The sequence below is a fragment of the Salmo salar genome, chromosome 17, assembly GCF_965601325.2.
Source record: "Salmo salar chromosome 17, fSalSal1, whole genome shotgun sequence".
Taxonomy (NCBI): Eukaryota; Metazoa; Chordata; class Actinopteri; order Salmoniformes; family Salmonidae; genus Salmo; species Salmo salar.
Window position 1 is genome coordinate 38,046,189 of NC_138307.1, and position 9,065 is coordinate 38,055,253.

A 9,065-nucleotide genomic window follows, 5' to 3' on the forward strand; every position below is an offset into this window, starting at 1 on the left:
GTTCTATTATCAGGTGAGCTGGTTCTATTATCAGGTTAGATGGTTCTATTATCAGGTGAACTGGTTCTATTATCAGGTGAACTGGTTCTATTATCAGGTGAGCTGGTTCTATTATCAGGTGAACTGGTTCTATTACCAGGTGAACTGGTTCTATTATCAGGTGAGCTGGTTCTATTATCAGGTGAACTGGTTCTATTATCAGGTGAACTGGTTCAATTATCAGGTGAGCTGGTTCTATTATCAGGTGAACTGGTTCTATTATCAGGTGAACTGGTTCTATTATCAGGTGAACTGGTTCTATTATCAGGTGTGCTGGTTCTATTATCAGGTGAACTGGTTCTATTATCAGGTGAGCTGGTTCTATTATCAGGTTAGATGGTTCTATTATCAGGTGAACTGGTTCTATTATCAGGTGAACTGGTTCTATTATCAGGTTAGATGGTTCTATTATCAAGTGAGCTGGTTCTATTATCAGGTGAGCTGGTTCTCTTATCAGGTGAGGTGGTTCTATTATCAGGTGAGCTGGTTCTATTATCAGGTGCTATGGTTCTATTATCAGGTGAACTGGTTCTATTATCAGGTGAACTGGTTCTATTATCAGGTGAGCTGGTTCTATTATCAGGTGAGATGGTTCTATTATCAGGTGAACTGGTTCTATTATCAGGCGAACTGGTTCTATTATCAGGTGAACTGGTTGTATTATCAGGTGAACTGGTTCTATTACCAGGTGAGCTGGTTCTATTATCAGGTGAGATGGTTCTATTATCAGGTGAACTGGTTCTATTATCACGTGAACTGGTTCTATTATCAGGTGAACTGGTTCTATTACCAGGTGAACTGGTTCTATTATCAGGTGAACTGGTTCTTTTATCAGGTGAACTGGTTCTATTATCAGGTGAGCTGGTTCTATTATCAGGTTAGATGTTTCTATTATCAGGTGAGCTGGTTCTATTATCAGGTTAGATGGTTCTATTCTCAGGTGAACTGGTTCTATTATCAGGTGAACTGGTTCTATTATCAGGTGAGCTGGTTCTTTTATCAGGTGAACTGGTTCTATTACCAGGTGAACTGGTTCTATTATCAGTTGAGCTGGTTCTATTATCAGGTGAATTGGTTCTATTATCAGGTGAACTGGTTCTATTATCAGGTGAACTGGTTCTATTATCAGGTGAGCTGGTTCTATTATCAGGTGAACTGGTTCTATTATCAGGTAAGCTGGTTCTATTATCAGGTTAGATGTTTCTATTATCAGGTGAACTGGTTCTATTATCAGGTGAACTGGTTCTATTATCAGGTTAGATGGTTCTATTATCAAGTTTGCTGTTTCTATTATCAGGTGAGCTGGTTCTATTATCAGGTGAACTAGTTCTATTATCAGGTGAACTGGTTCTATTATCAGGTGAGCTGGTTCTATTATCAGGTTAGATGGTTCTATTATCAGGTGAGCTGGTTCTATTATCAGGTTAGATGGTTCTATTATCAGGTGAACTGGTTCTATTATCAGGTGAACTGGTTCTATTATCAGGTGAACTGGTTCTATTACCAGGTGAACTGGTTCTATTATCAGGTGAGCATGTTCTATTATCAGGTTAGATGGTTCTATTATCAGGCGAACTGGTTCTATTATCAGGTGAACTGGTTCTATTATCAGGTTAGATGGTTCTATTATCAAGTGAACTGGTTCTATTATCAGGCGAACTGGTTCTATTATCAGGTGAACTGGTTCTATTATCAGGTGAGCTGGTTCTATTATCAGGTGAGATGGTTCTATTATCAGGTGAACTGTTTCTATTATCAGGTGAACTGGTTCTATTATCAGGTGAACTGGTTCTATTATCAGGTGAGCTGGTTCTATTATCAGGTGAACATGTTCTATTATCAGGTGAGCTGGTTCTATTATCAGGTGAGCTGGTTCTATTATCAGGTGAACATGTTCTATTATCAGGTGAGCTGGTTCTATTATCAGGTTAGATGGTTCTATTATCAGGTGAACATGTTCTATTATCAGGTGAGCTGGTTCTATTATCAGGTGAACTGGTTCTATTATCAGGTGAACTGGTTCTATTATCAGGTGAGATGGTTCTATTATCAGGTGAACTGGTTCTATTATCAGGTGATCTGGTTCTATTATCAGGTGAACTGGTTCTATTATCAGGTGAGCTGGTTCTATTATCAGGTTAGATGGTTCTATTATCAGGTGAGCTGGTTCTATTATCAGGTTAGATGGTTCTATTCTCAGGTGAACTGGTTCTATTATCAGGTGAACTGGTTCTATTATCAGGTGAACTGGTTCTATTATCAGGTTGAACTGGTTCTATTATCAGGTGAGCTGGTTCTATTATCAGGTGAACTGGTTCTATTATCAGGTGAGCTGGTTCTATTATCAGGTTAGATGGTTCTATTATCAGGTGAACTGGTTCTATTATCAGGTGAACTGGTTCTATTATCAGGAGAACTGGTTCTATTATCAGGTTAGATGGTTCTATTATCAAGTGAGCTGTTTCTATTATCAGGTGAGCTGGTTCTATTATCAGGTGAACTGGTTCTATTATCAGGTGAACTGGTTCTATTATCAGGTGAACTGGTTCTATTATCAGGTGAGCTGGTTCTATTATCAGGTGAGCTGGTTCTATTATCAGGTGAGCTGGTTCTATTATCACGTGAACTGGTTCTATTATCAGGTGAGCTGGTTCTATTATCAGGTGAACATGTTCTATTATCAGGTGAGCTGGTTCTATTATCAGGTGAACATGTTCTATTATCAGGTGAGCTAGTTCTATTATCAGGTGAACTGGTTCTATTATCAGGTGAACTGGTTCTATTATCAGGTGAGATGGTTCTATTATCAGGTGAACTGGTTCTATTATCAGGTGAACTGGTTCTATTATCAGGTTAGATGGTTCTATTATCAGGTGAGCTGGTTCTATTATCAGGTTAGATGGTTCTATTATCAGGTGAACTGGTTCTATTATCAGGTGAACTGGTTCTATTATCAGGTGAGCTGGTTCTATTATCAGGTGAACTGGTTCTATTACCAGGTGAACTGGTTCTATTATCAGGTGAGCTGGTTCTATTATCAGGTGAACTGGTTCTATTATCAGGTGAACTGGTTCTATTATCAGGTGAGCTGGTTCTATTATCAGGTGAACTGGTTCTATTATCAGGTGAGCTGGTTCTATTATCAGGTTAGATGGTTCTATTATCAGGTGAACTGGTTCTATTATCAGGTGAACTGGTTCTATTATCAGGTTAGATGGTTCTATTATCAAGTGAGCTGGTTCTATTATCAGCTGAGCTGGTTCTATTATCAGGTGAGCTGGTTCTATTATCAGGTGAGCTGGTTCTATTATCAGGTGAGATGGTTCTATTATCAGGTGAACTGGTTCTATTATCAGGTGAACTGGTTCTATTATCAGGTGAGCTGGTTCTATTATCAGGTGAGATGGTTCTATTATCAGGTGAACTGGTTCTATTATCAGGCGAACTGGTTCTATTATCAGGTGAACTGGTTGTATTATCAGGTGAACTGGTTCTATTACCAGGTGAGCTGGTTCTATTATCAGGTGAGATGGTTCTATTATCAGGTGAACTGGTTCTATTATCACGTGAACTGGTTCTATTATCAGGTGAACTGGTTCTATTACCAGGTGAACTGGTTCTATTATCAGGTGAACTGGTTCTTTTATCAGGTGAACTGGTTCTATTATCAGGTGAACTGGTTTTATTATCAGGTGAACTAGTTCTATTATCAGGTGAACTGGTTCTATTATCATGTAAGCTGGTTCTATTATCAGGTGAACTGGTTCTATTATCAGGTGAGCTGGTTCTATTATCAGGTGAACTGGTTCTATTACCAGGTGAGCTGGTTCTATTATCAGGTGAACTGGTTCTATTATCAGGTGAGCTGGTTCTATTATCAGGTGAGGTGGTTCTATTATCAGGTGAACTGGTTCTATTATCAGGTGAACTGGTTCTATTAACAGGTGACCTGGTTCTATTATCAGGTGAGCTGGTTCTATTATCAGGTGAACTGGTTCTATTATCAGGTGAGCTGGTTCTATTATCAAGTGAGCTGGTTCTATTATCAGGTGAGCTGGTTCTATTATCAGGTGAGGTGGTTCTATTATCATGTGAGCTGGTTCTATTATCAGGTGAACTGGTTCTATTATCAGGTGAACTGGTTCTATTATCAGGTGAACTGGTTCTATTATCAGGTGAGCTGGTTCTATTATCAGGTGAGCTGGTTCTATTATCAGGTGAGCTGGTTCTATTATCACGTGAACTGGTTCTATTATCAGGTGAGCTGGTTCTATTATCAGGTGAACATGTTCTGTTATCAGGTGAGCTGGTTCTATTATCAGGTTAGATGGTTCTATTATCAGGTGAACATGTTCTATTATCAGGTGAGCTAGTTCTATTATCAGGTGAACTGGTTCTATTATCAGGTGAACTGGTTCTATTATCAGGTGAGATGGTTCTATTATCAGGTGAACTGGTTCTATTATCAGGTGAACTGGTTCTATTATCAGGTTAGATGGTTCTATTATCAGGTGAGCTGGTTCTATTATCAGGTTACATGGTTCTATTATCAGGTGAACTGGTTCTATTATCAGGTGAACTGGTTCTATTATCAGGTGAGCTGGTTCTATTATCAGGTGAACTGGTTCTATTACCAGGTGAACTGGTTCTATTATCAGGTGAGCTGGTTCTATTATCAGGTGAACTGGTTCTATTATCAGGTGAACTGGTTCTATTATCAGGTGAACTGGTTCTATTATCAGGTGAGCTGGTTCTATTATCAGGTGAACTGGTTCTATTATCAGGTGAGCTGGTTCTATTATCAGGTTAGATGGTTCTATTATCAGGTGAACTGGTTCTATTATCAGGTGAACTGGTTCTATTATCAGGTTAGATGGTTCTATTATCAAGTGAGCTGGTTCTATTATCAGGTGAGCTGGTTCTCTTATCAGGTGAGGTGGTTCTATTATCAGGTGAGCTGGTTCTATTATCAGGTGAGATGGTTCTATTATCAGGTGAACTGGTTCTATTATCAGGTGAACTGGTTCTATTATCAGGTGAGCTGGTTCTATTATCAGGTGAGATGGTTCTATTATCAGGTGAACTGATTCTATTATCAGGCGAACTGGTTCTATTATCAGGTGAACTGGTTGTATTATCAGGTGAACTGGTTCTATTACCAGGTGAGCTGGTTCTATTATCAGGTGAGATGGTTCTATTATCAGGTGAACTGGTTCTATTATCACGTGAACTGGTTCTATTATCAGGTGAACTGGTTCTATTACCAGGTGAACTGGTTCTATTATCAGGTGAACTGGTTCTTTTATCAGGTGAACTGGTTCTATTATCAGGTGAGCTGGTTCTATTATCAGGTTAGATGGTTCTATTATCAGGTGAACTGGTTCTATTATCAGGTGAACTGGTTCTATTATCAGGTGAACTGGTTCTATTATCAGGTTAGATGGTTCTATTATCAAGTTTGCTGTTTCTATTATCAGGTGAGCTGGTTCTATTATCAGGTGAGGTGGTTCTATTATCAGGTGAGCTGGTTCTATTATCAGGTGAACTGGTTCTATTATCAGGTGAACTGGTTCTATTATCAGGTGAACTGGTTCTATTATCAGGTGAGCTGGTTCTATTATCAGGTGAGCTGGTTCTATTATCAGGTGAGCTGGTTCTATTATCACGTGAAATGGTTCTATTATCAGGTGAGCTGGTTCTATTATCAGGTGAACATGTTCTATTATCAGGTGAGCTGGTTCTATTATCAGGTTAGATGGTTCTATTATCAGGTGAACATGTTCTATTATCAGGTGAGGTAGTTCTATTATCAGGTGAACTGGTTCTATTATCAGGTGAACTGGTTCTATTATCAGGTGAGATGGTTCTATTATCAGGTGAACTGGTTCTATTATCAGGTGAACTGGTTCTATATCAGGTTAGATGGTTCCATTATCAGGTGAGCTGGTTCTATTATCAGGTTAGATGGTTCTATTATCAGGTGAACTGGTTCTATTATCAGGTGAACTGGTTCTATTATCAGGTGAGCTGGTTCTATTATCAGGTGAACTGGTTCTATTACCAGGTGAACTGGTTCTATTATCAGGTGAGCTGGTTCTATTATCAGGTGAACTGGTTCTATTATCAGGTGAACTGGTTCTATTATCAGGTGAACTGGTTCTATTATCAGGTGAGCTGGTTCTATTATCAGGTGAACTGGTTCTATTATCAGGTGAGCTGGTTCTATTATCAGGTTAGATGGTTCTATTATCAGGTGAACTGGTTCTATTATCAGGTGAACTGGTTCTATTATCAGGTTAGATGGTTCTATTATTAAGTGAGCTGGTTCTATTATCAGGTGAGCTGGTTCTATTATCAGGTGAGGTGGTTCTATTATCAGGTGAGCTGGTTCTATTATCAGGTGAGATGGTTCTATTATCAGGTGAACTGGTTCTATTATCAGGTGAGCTGGTTCTATTATCAGGTGAGATGGTTCTATTATCAGGTGAACTGGTTCTATTATCAGGCGAACTGGTTCTATTATCAGGTGAACTGGTTGTATTATCAGGTGAACTGGTTCTATTACCAGGTGAGCTGGTTCTATTATCAGGTGAACTGGTTCTTTTATCAGGTGAACTGGTTCTATTATCAGGTGAATTGGTTTTATTATCAGGTGAACTAGTTCTATTATCAGGTGAACTGGTTCTATTATCATGTAAGCTGGTTCTATTATCAGGTGAACTGGTTCTATTATCAGGTGAGCTGGTTCTATTATCAGGTGAACTGGTTCTATTACCAGGTGAGCTGGTTCTATTATCAGGTGAACTGGTTCTATTGTCAGGTGAGCTGGTTCTATTATCAGGTGAGGTGGTTCTATTATCAGGTGAACTGGTTCTATTATCAGGTGAACTGGTTCTATTATCAGGTGACCTGGTTCTATTATCAGGTGAGCTGGTTCTATTATCAGGTGAACTGGTTCTATTATCAGGTGAACTGGTTCTATTATCAGGTTAGATGGTTCTATTATCAGGTGAACTGGTTCTATTATCAGGTGAGCTGGTTCTATTATCAGGTGAGATGGTTCTATTATCAGGTGAACTGGTTCTATTATCAGGCGAACTGGTTCTATTATCAGGTGAGCTGGTTCTATTATCAGGTGAACTGGTTCTATTATCAGGTTAGATGGTTCTATTATCAGGTGAGCTTATGGTCAACCCTGTGACTGTCCACTCTCTTATGGCCAACCCTGTTATGGTCAACTCTGTTATGGCCAACCCTGTCATTGCCAACCCTGTTACTGTCCACTCTCTTATGGTCAACCCTGTTACTGTCAACCCTGTTACGGTCAACCCTGTTACGGTCAACCCTGTTACGGTCAACCCTGTTACAGTCAACTCTGTTATGGCCAACCCTGTTAATGTCTACTCTCTTATGGCCAACCCTGTTATGGTCAACTCTGTTATGGTCAACCCTGTTATGGCCAACCCTGTTATGGCCAACCCTGTAACGGTCAACCCTGTTACGGTCAACCCTGTTACGGTCAACCCTGTTACGTTCAACCCTGTAACTGTCAACCCTGTTACGGTCAACCCTGTAATTGTCAACCCTGTAATTGTCAACCCTGTTATGGTCAACCCTGTTACTGTCAACCCTGTTACGGTCAACCCTGTTACGGTCAACCCTGTTACGGTCAACCCTGTTACAGTCAACTCTGTTATGGCCAACCCTGTTACTGTCTACTCTCTTATGGCCAACCCTGTTATGGTCAACTCTGTTACGGTCAACCCTGTTATGGTCAATCCTCTTACTGTCAACCCTGTTATGGTCAACCCTCTTACTGTCAACCCTGTTACGGTCAACCATATTACTTTAATAGGCACTTACTATAGTGTTTTAGATATTTATTTTTTTAGTTCTTGAGATTGGAAACATGTTTTTTATTAAGTTGAACATGTGCTCTTTATGACAGCATGTTAAAATGAGGTGAAATCAAACGTTATTTTTTTATACCAAGTTCCACTTCTCAAAAGGCACCGAATAAGTGAAACGACTCCACTATATAGGTGTCACGTCCTGACCATAGTAAGATGTTATTTTCTATGGTAGAGTAGGTCAGGGCGTGACAGGGGGTGTTTTGTGTTTTTCTATGTTTTGTATATCTATGTTTAGGTTCAAGTTTTTCTATTTCTATGTTGTTTTTTTGGGGGATGATCTCCAATTAGATTATTTTCACCTGTGTTTGTGGGTAGTTGTCTTCTGTTTAGTTTTTGTACCTGACAGAAATGTGAGCTTTCGTTTTCTCTTTGTTATTTTTTCTTTAGTGTTTTGAGTTAAAATAAAAATGAATCATGAGCAATCAACACGCTGCGCTTTGGTCCCCTCTCTACGACAGCCATTACAATAGGGGAAAAGGGTTCCGTTTGGGATATAACCTATAGGACAGACAACATCCCAGAGTAGCCGCAGCCTGCGCCGTATTTAGAAGTGTAACATAATCATGTTAAATGGACCATCACTTTCATTACTGCCTAATTCCAGGAGCCGTACATATTTCATTAAGCTGAAAGTCACAGACTAAAAACCTCACGATGCCGAGCAGCAAGACAATCTGCCCTCTGAGAGCCACATCAAAGGTCCTATTACATCATAGAGGCTGAAATCCTAAACTACACACTATTCCCTAAAGAGAGCCCTAAGGGCCCTGGTCAAAAAGGTAGTGTACTGTATAGGGAATATGTTGCCATTTGGAACGTAGGAATAAACTAAATCGGGCGTAGAAAATTGGTGTCAAACCGTATTTTTTTTGTTTGTTTTTTAAGACGCAAACTGTCATTAATAATCTCGATATAAATGGATCTTGATCTGTCAATTGAAGTATTTCATTTGTTGTTGTTTTTTAAATTTTTTTAGAGCAGGTTTAGTTTTGAAGAATTACTGAGTAACATTGTATCAGTCAAATCGTTGACTGGCTGTGTGCATTATACTTCTTCATCTTCCTCTCAGTCTTCTTCTTCAGTCCATTCGTACAAATAGAGGAACTCAGTATC